Raw genomic sequence first — 18114 nt, 5'->3', positions numbered from 1 at the left:
CAGCACGCTTCGGCGTTTATCTCCAAGTACGGGATCAGCCGCACCATATATGTGAGTGACTCTGTTTTCCACTTCAGCTGGCTCAAGGTAATATCCGATATCTTTCTTACCTTGGTGTACTGCATTACAGTGACTGCAATTTACCGCTATTCAGGGGACAACTCAGCTGTGCTGAAGTTTCGGCAGCACATATACTTTGTGCCCAAACTGCACAATCATCACGCTCGTTTGCGTTCTTTTGCACCTATAAAATTTTGTGATTGAAAGGACAACCATTATACCCAACCAAGTTTGGTGGTCCGAATATATGAACTTTATACCATAGATGAACTTCATATCATAGATTAACGAACGTACCACCATATCAGTGCTGCTATTCATATTTTAGCGTTCACATATGTTTTATCCTATTGTGCATTTTATTGTATTTTTGTTTAGGAATTAAATTGTGATCACCTTTTAATACATCATTTATTGTATTTATTCCATTACCACACATACAGAGTGCCAGTCCAATTTATTTATTTATTTATTTTACATTTATCTGTAAGGGTGATACAGATCCTCTGGCCTAGAGCACCTGGTTCCTTGTTTGCACACAGAGTGAGCTATTCCTCAAACACTTCTCTTTCAAACCATCACAGACAAGCTAGTGACAAAGATTGCTCAGGTGCCTTTCTGGTGCAGTAAGTGCCTTGAAATATTTTATGCAACTCAGCCATTGGCTGGAGAGATAGAGGGCATGTAGAGGAGAGAAACGCCCGTGCACGCCCTAACAGCAGTATAGGACACAAGCAGGAAGTAAGCTTTGGCACAGAGCTCAAATACAACAGTTAAGCTACCTACTTCCTGTTCTTGTCAGCACGGTGCACGGCAGTAATGGGGAACAAGGAAGCCTGGCACCCATGCCCGCAAGTATGGCCAGCAGCGAAGGCACGGAACGCTGGGCTAACACAGATGCAGAGAATGTGTTAGAATGAAGGAACACAGTAATGGTATGTGTCTGGTCACAAGACCCTCCATCAGTGGCCACTTTATAGACAGGATCTCTATGCTGACCGAAAATTTGCCTAACAAAGAGGCATGGCTCATAAAACACTGCTAACCACACAGAATATAAAAAAAGGCTATATTAGCAAATGTCACATAGTCATTCTACATGCATATTGGTCACAAGTAGCCAGAAAAAGGCCAATCTCTTTAATATTACAAACAATAACACATGTGAAAGCTACTAAAATTTAAAGAGTTTGAGGAGGGTAAAACTGAACATGATAAGAGAGAAACATACAGATGTAGCAGGGGTAACACACACACACAACTCAAATTCCTTAACTCATCGCGTTATCTTGAAACAAAAGCCATTGAAAAGCAATTGCTTAACACATTTAGTTGCATTTAGGTTGGATAACATGTCTCATAAAGCATGTGTGTTAACCCTGCTACTTCCGTATATTTCCTTTTGAGAATATATAGTCATGGTGGAAAGAAAATATTATGTATGAAATTATTAGCCCCCTCAAGTTGGATTCTTGTCAACAATTGCCTCCCCCCGCCCAAGGAATGAATGCAAGTTAGATTAAAAGCAAACCTGTCAGGTTGATGGGGTCTAATCTGCAGACACCATGTTGTAGAGCTGAAGGAGCTGAGTAGATTGATACAGATGCATCCAAGATAAAGTTGACATATGGTACAGTGTTATCTCTGTTCTCTTGTTACAAAAGCCATTCAAATCCATTGAAAAGAGTCAATTAACATTTTCTTTTCATTGTTTACTTAACACGTTAACCATCAAGTTTAGCTTGGCTAAATCTGGATATAGTTTTGTAGGTCAAAGATTAATAAAACTTGTACATTTTGCATTTCAATATCTCATCTTTCTATCTTTAGGAGTCATGGGGATGGTTCTTTAAATGATTGACAGCAATCCCTGCATGACTGTGCATAGAAAGATAGTAAGGCCTCTTTCACACGGGCGTTGCGGGAAAAGGTGCAGGTGCGTTGCGGGAACATGCACGATTTTTTCGCGTGAGTGTAAAATATTGTAATGCATTTTGCACTCGTGTGAGAAAAATCGCACATGTTTGGTACCCAAACCCGAACTTCTTCACAGAAGTTCGGGCTTGGGATCGGTGTTCTGTAGATTGTATTATTTTCCCTTATAACATGGTTATAAGGGAAAATAATAGCATTCTTAATACAGAATGAATAGTACAATAAGGCTGGAGGGGTTAAAAAAATAATAATAATAATAATTAAACTCACCTTAATCCACTTGCTCGCGCAGCCCGGCATCTCTTCTGTCTTCTTTTTTGCTGTGTGCAGGAAAAGGACCTGTGGTGACGTCACTCCGGTCATCACATGGTCCATCACATGATCCATCACCATGGTAAAAGATCATGTTACGGACCATGTGATGACCGGAGTGACGTCACCACAGGTCCTTTTCCTGCACACAGCAAAAAAGAAGACAGAAGAGAAGCCGGGCTGCGCGAGCAAGTGGATTAAGGTGAGTTAAAAAAAAAAAATTAACCCCTCCAGCCCTATTTTACTATGCATTCTGTATTCAGAATGCTATTATTTTCCCTTATAACCATGTTATAAGGGAAAATAATAATGATCGGGTCCCCATCCCGATCGTCTCCTAGCAACCGTGCGTGAAAATCGCACCGCATCCGCACACGCAACCCCATTCATTTCTATGAGGGCCTGCGTTACGTGAAAAACACACAAAGAGGAGCATGCTGTGATTTTCACGCAACGCACAAGTGATGCGTGAAAATCACCGCTCGTGTGCACAGCCCCATAGAAATGAATGGGTCAGGATTCAGTGCGGGTGCAATGCGTTCAACTCACGCACCGCGTCCGCGCAGAATACTCGCCCGTGTGAAAGGGGCCTAATGAATCCCTGAGTTGGGCCACCCACAGGACTCTTAAGCATAGAAAATGCATGAAATTAATGAAACATGTGTGGTCATGAATATTTTCTTGCATAACTATATGCTGTATCAATCTGCTCAGCTACTTCTGCTATATAATATGTTGCCTGCAGATAGAAGTACATGTATAATAATATGTCACAGGTTCCTTTTAAAAGTAATTTTATGTTTTATTAGAAGCACATCTAGCAGCCTTTGATCTTCAGAACCACAGAAATTTGTAGTGGCATAAAATCCACTAAATATGAAATTGTTCAACAGGAAAATTGGCCCATGTGGACAGAAAGTTTCAAACAGTTACCGCAAAATAGATGGACGTACTGATATGCTCTGAACAACCCATTCAACTTTGTCCCAGAGAGGCTTTATAAGGTTGGGATCTGGGGACCATGAAGACAGGGGGGTAAGAAAACTTGCTGTTGCATTCCTAGAACAAATGCATTACTATATAACCCTTGAAGCATGATGCATTGTCCTGCTGAAAGTGTCCTTCTGCCATAGGGTAAAGATCTGCCATGAAGAGATGAACTTGCTCAGTCACAATGCTTAGGATACTTTCACACTAGCGTTAGAAGAATCTGGCAGGCAGTTCCATTGCCGGAACTGCCTGCCGGATCCGGAAATCCATATGCAAATGGTATCTTTTTTTCCAGATCCGTTAGACTTTTGCATTGAAATACCGGATCGTCTTTCCAGTATCATCCGGAATAACGGATCCAGTATTAAATTTTTTCAAAGCTAGAAAGAACTGCGCAAGCGCAGACCGGAAAACCGTATCCGGCGATGTAGCAATTACCGGAACACTTGGTACCGTATCCGGCATTAATACATTTCAATGGAAAAGTGTGGCAGTGTTCCGGGATTTTGTCTGGAAAAAATGCTGCAGCATGCTGCGGTATTTTGTTCGGTCAAATACCGTACAAGGGACAGAATAGGAGACATCCTGATGCATATTGAACGGATTGCTTTCCATTCAGAATGCATTGGGACAAAACTGATGTGTTTTTTTCCGGTAATGAGACTCTTTACCAGATTTCAATACCGGAAAAGACGCTAGTGTGAAAGTACCCTTAAAAGGATTCTCTGAGACTTTAGAACTGATTGACCTATCCTCTACATAGGTCATCAGCATCTGATAAGTAGTGGTCTGACTCCTGTGATCAGCTGTTTGAGAAAACAGCAGTGCTCACAGTAGTGACGCGGCCTTCTCACAACTTTCCCTAGGCCAGTGACAACATGTTCATCGGTCACATGGCCTAGGCGCAGCTCAGCTCCATAGAAGTGAATGGGGCTGACTGTCATACCAAGCACAGCAGCTATACAATGTACAGTGCTGTGCTTGGTGAGCAAGAAGAGCGACGGTGCCTTCTCAAACAGCTGAGCGGCGGGGTCCTGGGTGTCGGACAACTATCGATCGGATACTAATGACCTATCCAGAGGAAAGGTCATCAGTTCTTAAGTCTTGGAAAACCCTTTTAAACCTTACTTCCCAAACTTCCAACCACTGGTATCAGAGGACCTATGGTGTACCAAGAATAATTTTCCCACATCATTACTCTATCTCCACCAGAATAAACCAACACTTGACAGGGAGGGTTTATCGATTCATCTGCTGTCTCCAAATTCTGACCCTTCCATACTTATGGTTAGTGACAAGCAAAGTTAAAAAAATTTGATTTGGCTGCTTCGACAAGAAACTTGATTTGTTAGGTATTTCTTAACGGATCACATTCCATTGTATGAAGCTAGCACAATAATGAGGAACGGTAATCGCGCCACCCCCATCAGTTAACCTCTCAGATGCCGCATTCAATGCTGACCACTTAGTTAACTTTGATGCACTACACATTACTAGTGATGTCCCGAACAATTCGCCGGCGAACAAATCACAGCGAACATGGCTTATTCGCGTTTGCCACGGCGGGCGAACATATGCGATGTTCGGTCCGCCCCCTATTCGTCATCATTGTGTAATCTTTGACCCTGTACCTCACAGTCAGCATACATATTCCAGCCAATCAGCAGCAGACCCTCCCTCCCAGACCCTCCCACCTCCTGGACAGCATCCATTTTAGATTCATTCGGAAGCTGCATTCTTAGTGAGAGGAGGGACAGTGCTGCTGCTGCTGATTTAATAGGGAAAAAGTTAGCTAGGGCAGTGTTCTGTGTCCACAGACTCATCTGCTGTAAGGACAGCGTCCTGACAGCACCCCAAAAAGCCCTTTTTAGGGCTGGTACATCAGTCTGCTTTTTTTTATTTTTTATATATATATATATATATATATTGCAGTTGCCTGCCCGTGTGTGAGAGGCTGCAGGCTCACAGACTGCACTGTGTGCACACAATTCATACAGGGTTTAAGCTGATAACTTATATTGGTTTTATATTTATTTTTTGTAGATGAAAATGATACTGTATCTTACAATGGATTACATGTTTGAGCACTGGAGGACGGCAGGACTGGAACAGCGTCTCAATATCAACACGAGCTGTCTCATCACTATACTGTGGAGGGGCGGAGACCGGGGGCCCGCACCTGTTGGTGGTGCTTGGTGACACGGGCGTTCTGTGGCAGCGAATCCCCGTCATATGCATACGGTGGTGACGGCGATTGTATGTTAAGTGTGACTGCATCAGCTTGGCTCTCCTGGTGTGGATTCTGGGACAGGGAGTCACCTTATGGTCACACCTGTGTTTACCAGATCCCCACAGTGTGTTGCCTCTGATTTATTTTCCATATGGAGGCCACACGTTTGGAGAGCGTAAGTGTGAATGGAGACGGTATATGGACCTATAAGTGAATATAATTTGGGGACGAGGCGGCATTATGTGGAAGTGGTGTGTGCCACTGATTGGGATCTGACCGCTGGACCCCCTGCGCTACGGTGATGTAGCTTAATAAACAAAGTTTGACAGGTCCGTTACCTAGTGAGAGCATCATGTGACGTCTCACATGACTACTGAATTTGGTGCCTGATGATCCGCCCATTGTGGGGAATGAGCATGCCCAGTCTGCTTGTGTTTCCGCGCGGCCATCTTGGTTGTGGGCCGCCTGTCTCTGCTCACCCAGAACATCTCGCGTGATGAAGCTCGTCCCGCGCATGCGCAGTGCCGAGTTCCGGACGCCGAACAGGTCCTGCGATCTTCCGATGCACATGGATATCCATAAGTAAATAACAAATTGATTTTATTGTTCATACCATTTTTTGATCACACAAATAGGGGCACCTGGTAATGATGATTACCTTATTATATCGATGTATCACAATCATGTATATTGATGTTGTTTAGTACTATTTGTGACACTGATTTATATATAGTACAGTGTTTGAATGCACTGTACATGATTTCACTTTCATGATGTTATGTTCACTAGTATTGTTGTCATAATTGAGTTGTAATCATGTAATGAGATTGTTGTCAATGTGTATGCTTTATAAGCACCTGATTTTGCACTGAACAGTATGGCTTGACAAAGGCTCCAGTGAGAGAGCTGAAACGTTGCTGTCCACATATGGGTTAATAAACACCCCTTTTTTTCACGGAAAATTTGTGTGCTGCCTTGGATTCTTCCTTTTTTGTATCTAATTTGGACCAGGTCCGTGGCCCTCTTCAAGGTATTGCACCTCTTGATATAGTGTGTGCTGCTCATCTATTTTTTATTTCATATTATCTGGACCAGACGAGCTTCTTTGCACCATCATCATGGATGATAATGTAACTACTGGTAACCCTGATGTGTTTTCCTACACGAGAGAAGATGAGGAGAGAATTTTCCAGAACACGGTGAGAGATGTCTCCTTTTTATTTGCTCCTTCTGTTTTGGACATTAAGAAAAAGCTTGAGTATGATTCAAAACGTTCCATTAATCTGGACTTACACCTGCAAACGCTAAGTGAATATCATCGCCTCCATACAATACCGAGAGGTATGCGCTCGCACCTTAGACCAGATTTGTTTTTAAATAATTCTGAGTTTTGTGCGAGATTTACACAAATTTCTAACAAATATGCTTTTGACTTTATGTTATTGAATATAGAATTTTTGCAAAAGGAGCTATCCACTATAGGGGCTAATATACAAGCCCTCACTGACCAACTGAAACTTATGCTTTCCCAAGAGGATTTTGACACCTACATGTCAGCTAGTGCTGTATTTCTTGAAAAATTTAAAGGTGATCTTCAGGCTAAGAAACGAAGCAAATGGTCCAGGGACATGGACGACTATGCCACAGGCTATGTTTATAACTGGCAAGGTGACCTGAGAAAACACCGGAGACCGACAGGTGAAAAGAGAGGCACAGCCATGATGGGTGATAACAGAAATACATATCAAGGTTCTAAGGGGAAAGGTGCTTCATTTTCTCCCAGCAGTGGAGCTTCTCGTCCTTCTTTTCCGGAGCAGAGTACAGGACCAGGAGACTCCGGCGGGGCGGCCGGCGCCAGCACAAGTGGAGAAAGAGAGAGGGTACCCAGACCCCAGAGACCAAGGACGGTGAAAGAAAAGAAGAAAGCACAGTGGTAAACATCTCTTCAACCACACTCACCAGTGAACAAATCCATGTTTTAAACAAGGGACTATCCTTTTGCCCGTTGCCACAACCAACTGGTTCAATGTTGAACTAGATCTACAAAGATTCTATCGTATGATTAAATTGAAGGTGTGGGCTTCTGAGCAACAGGATAGATCTCGGATTGATAGCATGAGAACAAGTGAATTAACTTTACAGGATACGGGACTTTTTTTAAAAAGTGACTTCAACCCTGTGTCTCACCACCCTGCTATTGAGGCGTTCACTCTGGCAGTAGGGCGAGACATAGACAAACTGAAGCATGATACTACAGTGAACCCTATGGGCCATGTCAACATGACATCTGAGGATATCAAAGCCGTTGGAGATCTGTCTGCAAACCGCAACCTCACCATCAAGTCTGCTGACAAGGGTGGTGGGGTTGTGGTAATGGACACAGATCTCTACGTGCAAGAAATCCTATCACAGCTGGCGGATGGAAATGTGTATCAGCGGGTCTCTAATGACCCTAAGTTTAATCTATTGAGGGAACTCAGAGATATGTTATTACAGGCCAAATCTGGTGGCATCATTGATGAGAAATTGTGTAGTTATTTACTATGTGAAAAACCAATGACCCCAATATTATACACGCTTCCAAAAATACACAAGAACTTGCGGGCTCCCCCGGGCCGGCCCATTGTGTCCGTCAGGGGTTCTCTGTTTTGCAACCCAGCGATTTTCCTTGATAGGATCCTGCGGCCGTTTGCCGTGTCCGCCAGATCTTATATAAGGGACACCAGTGATTTTTTTGGTGAAGATCAGGGATCTTAGAATCCCAGATGGGGCCATTCTTGCGTCTTTTGACGTGTGTAGTTTATACACGTCAATCGAGCACGAATTGGGTCTCCATGCAGTGGAACTATGCCTTATGCAAACGGTTTACACAGAGGAATGCAGGTTATTTTTATTTGGATTATTGAGATTTATTCTCTTCAGAAATTATTTCCTATTCCAGGATGATTACTATGTACAGTTGAGAGGGACCGCGATGGGGTCCAATGTGGCGCCCACCTATGCAAATATATATATGACATACTTGGAAGATTCTTACGTCTATGGATGCCACCACTTCAGCCATGTGCTGGGGTGGTGGCGTTACATAGATGATATTTTCTTGATATGGGTGGGCGCCACAGAGGACCTCATGGCTTTCCACTCGTTCCTGAATGGGATTGACACCAGCGTCAAGTTCACCTTGATGCACTCACATGAGAGATTACAATTTCTTGACACTGAGGTGAGGATTCAGGGAGACTCCCTGTCCACTGACCTCTTTGTGAAACCTACGGACAAAAATACCATTGTCAGATACGAGAGCCACCACCCACGGCCCATGATCAAGTCTCTCCCATACAGCAAGATGTTACGTGTGGCCAGGATAGTTGAGCCAGGTCCGACCAGGGACCAACGGCTGGTGGAAATGGCCGAGAAATTTCGGTCCAGGGGTTACCCCAAAAAATTGGTCAGGCAAAGCATTATTCAAACTGAGGTGAGAATGAAGGATGGTGACCCAGCTAAACCTAAGATTCCCACACACAGGATACCGTTGGTCACAGACTATTGTATTAGCAGTCCTTGGTTATCCTCTATTGTCAGGAAGCACTGGCCGATTTTGGCTAGTAGTTTTGACAATATTGAGGAATTTAAGATCCCTCCACTTTGCTCCTTTCGGAGGAGCCGAAATCTGGGTGATAAATTAGTCAGAACTGATGTTGGATCAAGAAAGGTTGACTGCAGCACGTATTTTGGCTCCACACGTATGGGCTGCTATCAGTGCTGCAGTTGTGTCAATTGCCCCTATATGATCAAGGGTGACTCCTTTGTTAATCCAGCCTCTGGGAAAACAGTCCGTATTAAACAATACCTAACATGTGACTCATCCTATGTTGTTTACTTGCTATCTTGTCCTTGTGGACTATGGTATGTCGGGGAAACAACCTGGGATGTCAAAACAAGGTTGAATCAGCATAGATATACCATAAGGAAAAAGAGGCTGGACTTACCTGTTCCCAAGCATTTCACAGAAGCAGGTCATCAAGAACGGGATTTAAAATTTAGGATACTCGAACAGGTGCCCTTACCCAGACGGGGTGGGGACAGGACGATTCGTCTGAAAAGAAGGGAGCTTTACTGGATTTTCGAGCTTAAGACTCTTAAACCAGGGGGGCTCAATGTTGATTTTAGGGTAGTTTGATGTCTCCATTTATGTTCCATGGTCTTTTCCCTATATGTATGTTCGTTTATGTGGGTTGCCCCAGTGACGTGTGGTGTCCCTTGTCTTGGTCCGTATATGTGGGGTTCTGGGAAATTGAGCCTCTTCTTCTCTCTCGTATAGGGCTATATATAAGTGCAATTGCTATAGTTTAAGCTGATAACTTATATTGGTTTTATATTTATTTTTTGTAGATGAAAATTATACTGTATCTTACAATGGATTACATGTTTGAGCACTGGAGGACGGCAGGACTGGAACGGCGTCTCAATATCAACACGAGCTGTCTCATCACTATACTGTGGAGGGGCGGAGACCGGGGGCCCGCACCTGTTGGTGGTGCTTGGTGACACGGGCGTTCTGTGGCAGCGAATCCCCGTCATATACATACGGTGGTGACGGCGATTGTATGTTAAGTGTGACTGCATCAGCTTGGCTCTCCTGGTGTGGATTCTGGGACAGGGAGTCACCTTATGGTCACACCTGTGTTTACCAGATCCCCACAGTGTGTTGCCTCTGATTTATTTTCCATATGGAGGCCACACGTTTGGAGAGCGTAAGTGTGAATGGAGACGGTATATGGACCTATAAGTGAATATAATTTGGGGACGAGGCGGCATTATGTGGAAGTGGTGTGTGCCACTGATTGGGATCTGACCGCTGGACCCCCTGCGCTACGGTGATGTAGCTTAATAAACAAAGTTTGACAGGTCCGTTACCTAGTGAGAGCATCATGTGACGTCTCACATGACTACTGAATTTGGTGCCTGATGATCCGCCCATTGTGGGGAATGAGCATGCCCAGTCTGCTTGTGTTTCCGCGCGGCCATCTTGGTTGTGGGCCGCCTGTCTCTGCTCACCCAGAACATCTCGCGTGATGAAGCACATGGATATCCATAAGTAAATAACAAATTGATTTTATTGTTCATACCATTTTTTGATCACACAAATAGGGGCACCTGGTAATAAAGATTACCTTATTATATCGATGTATCACAATCATGTATATTGATGTTGTTTAGTACTATTTGTGACACTGATTTATATATAGTACAGTGTTTGAATGCACTGTACATGATTTCACTTTCATGATGTTATGTTCACTAGTATTGTTGAGTCATAATTGAGTTGTAATCATGTAATGAGATTGTTGTCAATGTGTATGCTTTATAAGCACCTGATTTTGCACTGAACAGTATGGCTTGACAAAGGCTCCAGTGAGAGAGCTGAAACGTTGCTGTCCACATATGGGTTAATAAACACCCCTTTTTTTCACTGAAAATTTGTGTGCTGCCTTGGATTCTTCCTTTTTTGTATCTAATTTGGACCAGGTCCGTGGCCCTCTTCAAGGTATTGCACCTCTTGATATAGTGTGTGCTTCTCATCTATTTTTTATTTCATATATATATATATATATATATTGCAGTTGCCTGCCCGTGTGTGAGAGGCTGCAGGCTCACAGACTGTACTGTGTGCACACAATTCATACAGGGTGTCACAATACCTTGCAGATAAAAAAAGTCAATTTATTTTTTCCCTTATAATTCAGTTGCAAGCCAGTGAGTGTCTGGCCCACAGACTGTACTGTGTCCACTGGCCAGGCCACCAATCATACCGTTATAGGGTGTCACAATACCTTGCAGATAAAAAAAAGCCAATTTATTTTTGCTCTGTGATATAATTGCAGTGGCCAGACAGTGAGAAGCTGCAGGCTCACAGACTGTACTGTGGCCACTGGCCAGGCCACCACTGATACCGTTACAGGGTGTCACAATACCTTGCAGATAAAAAAAAGCCAATTAATTTTTTCTCTGTGATATAATCGCAGTTGCCAGACAGTGAGAGGCTGCAGGCTCACAGACTGTACTGTGGCCACTGGCCAAACCACCACTCATACCATTACAGGGTGTCACAATACCTTGCAGATAAAAAAAAGCCAATTTATTTTTTCTCTGTGATATAATCGCAGTTGCCAGACAGTGAGAGGCTGCAGGCTCACAGACTGTACTGTGTCCACTGACCAGGCCACCACTCATACCGTTACAGGGTGCCACAATACCTTGCAGATAAAAAAAACGGAATTAGACTTACCGGTAATTCAGTTTCCATGAAATCACCATGACAGCCACAAGGAGATTGACCCATGACCTCTGTGGGGGCAGGAAACAGAGAAGAGGTTAAATTGCCCCCTCCCACCACCACACCTCAGTGTTCCAAAGATATCAAGTGCCAGAAGTGTATTAGTGGTTTGGAGTGGGCCCGGCGTGCATGCTGGTAACTGCTTTCCCTGGATATAATGGAGGCCATTTTGGCACCGAAAATGGCGGAAATTCAGGCGGATCCAGCATGTAAGTGGAACCTACACTTTCTGAATTCTATGATAGCCGCTATGGCACATAACAGGTATATTTAGTGTTAGGAACCCGTCTAACTAGAGATTGCCTTGACGTTCGGCAGACGGGCTCAAATAATTTTGTACAAAACGATTTGCCAAGTATCTCTAACTTATTAGTTCAGCATTTGATATTATGATGCAATTTTGTACCTTATTTGATTTGCAGTGAGCTGTTGCATTGCTTGTTTTGTTTAACAGTCTTGTTCTCAGCCATAGAACGTGCCCCTGTGCTTTGGGATGTGCTGACTGACCCCCTTTTTCTTTGCAGTTTGTACTGGAGGTGTGGCTGCCTCCCCAGTCGTGCACTCCTTCCAGCTCGTTTGTCCCACAGGTTGATTTTAATTAGTGTTAGTATTTAGCTTGGCCTGCTCCCCCCCACTCACTGAAGTCATATGGCACCAGGAGAGAGATAGTGTGTGGACTCTCATTGCAGTCCTTGGTGACCATGTGGCGCCAGGGGTGGTTTGGAGTGGGCCCGGCGTGCATGCTGGTAACTGCTTTCCCTGGATATAATGGAGGCCATTTTGGCACCGAAAATGACGGAAATTCAGGCGGATCCAGCATGTAAGTGGAACCTACACTTTCTGAATTTTATGATAGCCGCTATGGCACATAACAGGTATATTTAGTGTTAGGAACCCGTCTAACTAGAGATTGCCTTGACGTTCGGCAGACGGGCTCAAATAATTTTGTACAAAACGATTTGCCAAGTATCTCTACCTTATTAGTTCAGCATTTGATATTATGATGCAATTTTGTACCTTATTTGATTTGCAGTGAGCTGTTGCATTGCTTGTTTTGTTTAACAGTCTTGTTCTCAGCCATAGCAACGTGCCCCTGTGCTTTGGGATGTGCTGACTGACCCCCTTTTTCTTTGCAGTTTGTACTGGAGGTGTGGCTGCCTCCCCAGTCGTGCACTCCTTCCAGCTCGTTTGTCCCACAGGTTGATTTTAATTAGTGTTAGTATTTAGCTTGGCCTGCTCCCCCCCACTCACTGAAGCCATATGGCACCAGGAGAGAGATAGTGTGTGGACTGTCATTGCAGTCCTTGGTGACCATGTGGCGCCAGGGGTGGTTTGGAGTGGGCCCGGCGTGCATGCTGGTAACTGCTTTCCCTGGATATAATGGAGGCCATTTTGGCACCGAAAATGACGGAAATTCAGGCGGATCCAGCATGTAAGTGGAACCTACACTTTCTGAATTATATGATAGCCGCTATGGCACATAACAGGTATATTTAGTGTTAGGAACCCGTCTAACTAGAGATTGCCTTGACGTTCGGCAGACGGGCTCAAATAATTTTGTACAAAACGATTTGCCAAGTATCTCTACCTTATTAGTTCAGCATTTGATATTATGATGCAATTTTGTACCTTATTTGATTTGCAGTGAGCTGTTGCATTGCTTGTTTTGTTTAACAGTCTTGTTCTCAGCCATAGCAACGTGCACCTGCGCTTTGGGATGTGCTGACTGACCCCCTTTTTCTTTGCAGTTTATTAGTATTTCCCAGTATTACATCATACCAGAAAAATACCGGTGAAAGAACTTCAAACAAAATAAAGGGAGGGAATATATGGGCCGTCATGGTGATTTCATGGAAACTGAATTACCGGTAAGTCTAATTCCGGTTTTCCCATATCATCACCATGACGGCCACAAGGAGAGTTATAAAATTATTTTTTATGGGTGGGGGCAACCGCTTGAAGAACCTTCCGACCAAAGGAGAGGCCAGAGGTTCCAGATAAATCTAAACAGTAATGTTTCACAAATGTGTGAATACTAGACCAGGAGGCGGCCCTGCATATATCATCCAGGGAGGCCCCTGCTCTTTCAGCAAAAGTAGTGGAGACAGCTCTGGTAGAGTGAGCTCTAATATTGGAAGGAGGATCCAGATTTTGATTCTTATAACATAGGGTAATGGTGTCTTTAATCCATCTTGCAATGGAGGATTTTGAGACCCTGGATCCCTTATTTTTTTCAGCAAATTGGACAAGCAGGCTGTCAGACTTCCTCTGAAGTCCCTAGTGGCTTCTAAGTATCTAAGGACTGTACGCCTAACATCAAGGTAATGAAATTTCTCTTCCTCCTGATCCTTGGGATTGTTGAAAAAGGATGGAAGGAAGATCTCCTGGCCTCTGTTGAGGTCTGAGGCTACCTTTGGCAGGAAACCTGGGTCTAGTTTAAGCACAATCTTATCGTCAGTGATGGTAAGGTAGGGTTCCCTAATAGAGAGAGCTTGAATCTCTCCTAGTTTCTTGGCAGAGGTAATTGCTGTAAGAAAATAAGTTTTGAATGAAAGCAATTTAATTGAACAGCTCTCCAATGGCTCAAATGGGGAACACATAAGGTTGTTGAGTACTAAATTTAAGTCCCAGATTGGGCTGCGGGATCTTAGCGTGGGTCTAAGTCTACGGGCAGCTCTTATGAATCGTTTGACCCATCTATGGTCTGCCAGGTCGGCATCAAAGAAGGCGCTTAATGCCGAAATTTGAACTTTTAAGGTGGATGGAGAGAGGCCTATGTCCAGACGTTTTTGTAGAAATTCCAGAATTTTCCGAATGTTAGGCCCTACAAAATTTGGATTCTCTTCACCTGACTATGAACAGAACCTTTTCCAGATCTTCAGGTATATCGCAGACGTTACTTTTTTCCTAGAACATCTCAAGGTGGCTATAACCTTGTCTGACAGGCCCTGAGATTTTAAGAGGGAAACCTTAGGATCCAAGCCGTGAGCTTCAGGAACTCCGGATGAGAATGTAGCAAAGGACCCTGGTATAGGATGTCCCCTCTGAGTGGGAGTCTCACTGGTTCGTCTATTGCTAGTTTCAAGAGAGGAGCGAACCAACTTCTCTTCGGCCAGAACGGAGCGATCAATATTACTGTGGTTCTTCCCTCCTGAATCTTCTGAATGACCCTCGGGATGAGAGGCAATGGAGGGAATGCGTACCCTAGATCCCAGCACCATTTTAGGGAGAAGGCATCTATTCTCCAGGGATGATCTCCAGCATTTAGGGAGCAGAATGATTGTACTTTCGTATTTTTCCTTGATGCGAACAGGTCTATTGTAGATAGCCCCCATCTCTGGGTTAGCATATTGAAGACCTCTGGATTCAGTGCCCACTCTGTATGATCTACCACTTGTCTGCTCAAAAAGTCAGCTTCTAGATTCTGGGATCCCTTCAGGTGCATTGCTGAGATGGATTTTAGTTCTTTCTCTGCAAAGGAGAAAATTTCCTCTGAGATACTCTGGAGTCTCCTTGATCGAGTACCTCCCTGATGTTTCAAGTAGGAGACCACGGTCACGTTGTCCGATAGGACTTTCACGTGCTGATCTCTTATCAGCTGTCTGGCGGAAAGTATAGCTTCTCTTACCGCATACATTTCCCTGAAATTTTGAAGATTGGGCAGATATCAGATGTTTCCACGTTCCCTGGAAATAAGCTCTGTCGATTTTTCGCTCCCCAACCAGATTGGCTGGCATCCGTGAAGATCGTAATTGAAGGCGATTTGATCCATGGAACTCCCTGGGAAAGATTCTTCTCCTTCATCCCCCATGAGAGAGATCTCTTTACTGATCCTGGGATTGGAAGCTTGGAGTCCAGAGAGCCCTTCTTCTTGTTCCAGTGGGACAATAGCCAGTTCTGTATTACTCGACAGTGAGCCTGCGCCCGCTCGACAGAAGGTATACAGGAGGTTAGGAGGCCGAGTAGGCTCATTGCTTCCCTCACTGAGCATCTCTTCCGGCGTTGGAAGTGCCTCACCTTGTTTACCAGGGACTGGATCTTGCTCTGTGGTAGGAAGGTTGACTGAGTAACGGAGTCTAGTGTAACTCCCAGGAACCTCACCTTCGCGGATGGAACTAACATTGACTTGGATTCGTTCACTATCCATCCCTGTAGAGACAGGCGGGACAGAAATATTTCCAAAACCAACAGCAGGAGTTCTTTTGAGTCTGCTATAATTAGAAAGTCGTCCAGATACGGCACTATATTTAACCCTTCCTGTCTGAGTGGGGCTATCATTTCTATCACCAATTTGGTGAAAAGCCTTGGAGCGGCTGAAATCCCGAAGGGTAGTGCTATGAATTGGAAATGAAGAAGCCGATTGGAAGGGTCTAGGATCGCAAATCTTAGAAACCTCTGGTGATCTGGGTGAATGGGGACATGCAGATAAGCGTCTTTCAGGTCGACCGAGCACATAAATGCCCCTAGCTTTATCAGAGGTACTATGGATTTGAGAGACTCCATTTTGAACTTCCTGTAAAGAATAAACTTGTTCAGTTGTTTCAAGTTTATAATGGTCCGGAAGTCTCCTTCCTTCTTTATTACTAAAAATAGGGTTGAATAGTACCCTCGACCTCTTTGAGACGCGGGAACTGGGATTACTGAACCCTTCTTCACCAAGTCCTGGACAACTTGGAAAATATTTAGGTTGGAGGATCTGGTAGGCATCTTTGTGACGACGAATCTTGGAGGGGGGAGAGAGGTGAACTCGATCCTGTAACCCTGCCAAATGATATCCAAGGCCCAAGGATTTCTTGATTTTAGTGCCCATGGACCCAGGAAATCCTTCAGTCTCCCCCCTACAATGGTGTCACTGTTTGTCTTCGAATTTAGATTGGGGCTTAAGAAGGAAGCCTCTTCCTTTACCCGCTTTGGGATAAGACCAGCGGCCTGACTTGCCTTTCCCTCTAACAGCCTTGTTTTGTCCACCGTAAGACCGAAAGGACTGGTTCTTTCTAAAGGACTTTTCCTCAGGGAATCCCTTTTTCTTGTCGGCCGCTTTCTCAAGAATCTTGTCTAGGACCAGCCCGAATACATACTCTCCTGAAAAGGGGATAGATACTAACTTTTGTTTAGAAATTCTATCGCCCCACCAAGACTTCATCCACAAAGCCCGACGAGCTGCATTGGAAAGCCCCGCCTCCTGAGCACACAATCTAATAGATTCAGCCGATGCATCTGCCAGGAATCCCGTAGCTGATTTAAGTAGCGGGATGGACTGCAGGATTTCTTCCCTGGAGGTCTTACTGCTTAGGTGGTTCTCAAGCTCTCCTAACCATAAGTACATAGACCTAGCGACAAACGTTGCTGCGATGTTGGTCTTAATGTTAAACATGGAGGCCTCCCAAGATTTCCTTAAAAGGGCGTCTGCCTTCTGCTCCATAGCATCTTTCAATTGAGCGGCATCCTCAAACGGCAGGGCAGTTTTTTTGTTAACTTTCGCCACTTGCACGTCTATTTTAGGGGTCTCGTCGAACAACTTAGACTGAGAGGGGTCGAACAATAGTCGATTTTTAAATTCTTTGGAAATCCCCAGTCGTTTTTCTGGTTCCGACCATTCCTCCAAAATCATTTCTCTAATATGTTCGTTTATGGAGAAGACCTTAGATTTTTTTACCCTGAGTCCCCCGAACATTTCATCCTGAATGGATAAGGACCTAGGGGTTTCTTCAATCCCCATTGTCGCTCTGACTGCCTTTAGTAAGTCACCCATCTCTTCTGAGGAAAAATAAAATTTCCTATTACTTTCGTAGATTTCTCCTTCAGAGAGAGAGATCATCCTCCCACTGCACGGAAGTAGAAGATTTATCGTCAGCATCCTCGGATCCAGAGGTAATGATCCTAGAACGCGGACGCTTGCGAGAGGGCTCGTCCTGGGAATCAGACAGAGCAACTCTAGCGGCTCTGATTACTTCCTGAACCACAGATCTGATATTCTCCATAAGGGACGATTGTTCCTGCTGGATCACATCAGAAATACACTCCTTACAAAGCTTCTTTCCATATTCGTCAGGCAGTCTTTTAGCACAAGAGATGCAGCAAGGAGGTTTTTTAACCTTTTTTTGAGCCTCTTTAGCCTGAAAATAAATATGGAATAGAGGCATCAGAAATAGGCCTAGTAGAAAATACAGTGCCATAAAAAAGCGGACCCCCAGAGGGATACTTACAGGAGGCAGAGAGGGAGCATCAGGCTCCATAACAGTTTGTAATT

The sequence above is a fragment of the Bufo bufo genome, chromosome 7 (genome assembly GCF_905171765.1).
Source record: "Bufo bufo chromosome 7, aBufBuf1.1, whole genome shotgun sequence".
NCBI lineage: Eukaryota > Metazoa > Chordata > Amphibia > Anura > Bufonidae > Bufo > Bufo bufo.
This window is presented reverse-complemented; position numbering follows the sequence as displayed.